Source organism: Jaculus jaculus, chromosome 12, assembly GCF_020740685.1.
Source record: "Jaculus jaculus isolate mJacJac1 chromosome 12, mJacJac1.mat.Y.cur, whole genome shotgun sequence".
Taxonomy (NCBI): Eukaryota; Metazoa; Chordata; class Mammalia; order Rodentia; family Dipodidae; genus Jaculus; species Jaculus jaculus.
This window is the reverse complement of record NC_059113.1, coordinates 69,659,142-69,662,769: the sequence shown is the minus strand read 5'-3', so window position 1 is coordinate 69,662,769 and position 3,628 is coordinate 69,659,142. Positions and strand designations below refer to the sequence as shown.

The 3,628-nt window shown below is 41.9% G+C and overlaps 1 non-coding gene across 1 annotated transcript; it reads left to right on the top strand.

The window, feature by feature from the left end:
• The first annotated feature begins 1,373 nt into the window (after positions 1-1,373).
• LOC123453951 lies at positions 1,374-1,482 on the top strand. Its single transcript, XR_006633113.1, has one exon. It is a non-coding gene; the product is annotated as a small nucleolar RNA U13 (small nucleolar RNA).
• Positions 1,483-3,628: the final 2,146 nt, after the last annotated feature.

Below are 3,628 nucleotides of genomic sequence, written 5' to 3'. Positions count from 1 at the left end.
GTACTGCAGCTGCTCAGCTGGTCCCATTTGTATCTCCTTTAGCAGCTGCTCAGTTGGCTCCTACTAACTTCCCCTTCAGGTTTCTTGACTTTGCCTAGAATTACATCTTTTGATAATTAGGGGGGTTACTTTCATCTGTTCTCTTGTCTGATTATTTTCTTGTGTTGTAATATTTGGTTTATATTAAAATGTCTGCTCAGAAGTGAGAAAGGTGTTCTACTAGACTTTCTCTGGACACTCCCCTCCATCCCAGCAGCAGCCTTTCTGCTCTGATACCTTCTCCCAATCACTTACCATATCTTTATAATAAATTTTGATGTCAGTACCTTGGCTTTATTCTGCTTCAAGTTTGACCTTTCTATTCTTTGGTTTTTGTATTTTATGTAAATCTTATAATGAGTTTACCAACTCCTAAAAACAGCTAGAGGAATTTTAACTGATATTACATTGACTCAACAAATTTATTTGGCAAGAAATGAAATACTAATCCATGATTATAATATTTATTGATGTCTCAGTAATATTTTAAAGTAGTGATACTGCATATCTACTATCCTATCTTTATGTTTGTTATTTGTCGCGTCCGCCTCGACCAGCAAGGAAGACACAACCACCAGTTCTTCTTACAGTTTATTCAGGCAACTTCAAGCTTCATCTCCCCCGAGCCTGGGGCGGGGATTCCTTATAAGTGCACTCACTCGCGCAACCACTCCGCCCAATCACTCCAGGCCACGCAACCCCTCCAGAGGAGCATCAGAAACCAATGAGCGGCAGAGATGTCAAACTCCTCCAAATATGGACTTGTTTGTCCCAAGCACTGAACTTCCATCAGGCGCCATCTTTAGGGCTTGGCCAGGGGTACTCTCCCCATAGGCCTTGGCCATGCGGGCTGAGGGGCTCCCCACAGTTACTATCATAGCGAATTACATTAGAGTTCTCAAGACCATTTCCAGATTTGAATCACCAGAAAGACTCAACGAACCATCTCAATGGATACAGTTTTAAACTGCAAAAGTGTGATGAGAGAAACAAGAAGAAATGGAAGTTAAGGGGAAACGACCACAGAGTCTGAGTTCCCTGTCAGGGGATTCTCCTAGGACATTCCTAATGCTCTCAGCTTTAAACTGTGACATAGACAAAATATGTCAACCAGTAAGGACCACTAGAGAGTGGGGAACAAGTATATAATAATTTTTGGCTCCCAGAAGAAAAGCAGATGTTCAGAATTAGGCCATGCTGTCTGCATTGCCAATTTAGGTACAGGAGGCAACTTTTATCACTTAGGGTCATGGGATCCCTCTTAAAATCTAAGTTTCTAAATGATAAGTAATGTCTAGCTTTGCAAATACACCATGTTACAAGTCAGTATTCAGATCCTTTTATTGGTTTATGAGAGTGATGGTTGAGTATTTACATGTTTGCCTAACAAGTGCCTCCCACAAAACTTGTTACAACATCTATTGGCACAGTACCCTTTTGGTGTGGAAACAAAGCAATCAGCAGTCATAGGTTTTATGCATTAACTATTTTCTGCACAATACTTTAAATTTTTTATTTAGTATTTGTGATGGCTTATGTCTATGGTCAACTTGACAGGACATAGAATCACTTGGAAATTAGATTAGCCTTTGTGTGAATTAGATTAGCATGTGTATGAGGGACGATGTTGACTAGGTTAAGTGAGGTGGGAAGCTTACCTTAACCTTTCTGTGGGCTAGGGTCCTGAACTGGATAAAAAGGAAGGAGCTGGGTAATGTGTCTCTGCTTCCTCACTGTGTTAAGCAGGGTTCTCTAGAGGAACAGACCTGATATAATGAATTGTACTGGAAACAGGATTTATTGGATTAGTTTACAGCAGTCAAACAAAGTAGTCTGCTGGCTTGAGAGTCAAATAACCTGGTTGCTGCTCAGTCTATGTGGCTGAATACCTAGGCAGTCCCAATCCAGCACTGAAGGCCTGGAGCTTTTTGGAGAACCACTGATCTTCGGAAGTTCACATTGGAAGGCTGAGGAAACTTAGTTCCAATGCTGATGAAGGATAGAAAAACAGAGTAGATATATGTACATGTGAAGGCACTCACTAGCAAGCAGCATCAGCAGCCAGGCAGAAAGAAAGGGCTCCCAATTCTCTGGGCTTCCTTACATAAATAAAGCCCACCACCAGGATAGCTGACCACTCTGGGGAAAGGGCTCACTCCTGAGGAAGGGTTTTCTTCTTTAGCCAATCCTTCCTAGAAGCAACCTGAGAGACCTGTTCAAGAGGAATGTCTGTAAATTCCTAATCAGATCAAGTTTATAACAGAATTTAACCATCACACTCACTCTGGACTGAATTGGATCAGCTGCCTCAAGCTCCTACCACCATGTCTTCCTCACCATGATAGACTGTCACCTTGAACTGTAGGCTGAAGTAAGTCCTACCTCCCTTAAACTGATTTTTGTCAGGTATTTGTCAGGCAATGAGAAGTTGACTTGCACAGTATCTGTTTCTTCTTAGTCTACAGGCATACAATGCTATTGACATAGTGACACTGTATCCCACAACCTTCCTCAGTGTATGTATGGCAGTGGATGAGGACAGTCTTGGATTTTCCAAGCACATGATGACTAATAGATATTTTGATCTCTTTTCTTTAGATGCTAAAGTATACTTTTATATGTTTTTTTCAAAGTGGAATATAGTGCAAAAAAGATTCAAACACTTCTTTCCTTCAGAACCAGTGGGCATGAGAGAGCTATGGACATTTGCAAGATTGAGGAAAGAAAAAATTCTAGTACAGGGGTGGGATGCAAATCCATTTAGCATTCCCAGTCAAAGGCATGGGAACAATTCTCCAGGTCCTCCTAATTTGGTTTACAACTGGTGGTAAATTTATCTCAACACACATTGGGAAACCCTGATGCAGTCAAGAATGAATGATATGAAATGGGCAGATGGGTCAGCAGATGAGAGCACTCCCTCTGCAAGAATGAGGGTCTGCTTTACCTTGAATTCACTGCCACAGCATGTCTGTAATTCCAATCCTGTGGGGAGTAAAGACTGGAGAATCTTGGGGCTCACTGGACAGCCAGCATGACCAGAAAGAGCAGCCCATAAACCGGGTTGTTGAGAATGTCTATAATACCGGCACATAGTGCTGAAGGAGTTTGAGAGTGATGGGACCTCTTGACCCAGATAGGCTGGACTCCAGTGATTAAGGTTCTCCAGTTTAAGAAATACAGACAAGGAAGAGAGTAGGGTAAAAGTAGACTTTGTTAAGGAAAATGTGAAAAAAGAATCCCAAGAGAGTGGTAGTATTTTCCATAAGAAAGAGCAAGTGGATTGCCTTTCTTGGAGCTGGGAAAAGCCCTAAGTGTCAGGACAAGTATGCTTAAGATTTGCTCCAATATCAAAGGAAAGAAAGTTTTTTTTCTTTGAGTTAGAACTCAGCATTGGGCTGGAGAGATGGCTTAGCAGTTAAGCGCTTGCCTGTGAAGCCAGTTCGAGGCTCAATTCCCCAGGACCCACGTTAGCCAGATGCACAAGGGAGTGCATGCATCTGGAGTTTGTTTGCAGTGGCTGGAGGCCCTAGCACACCCATTGTTTTTTGTGTTTTTTTTTTTCTCTCTCTCTCTATTGCTCTTAAAT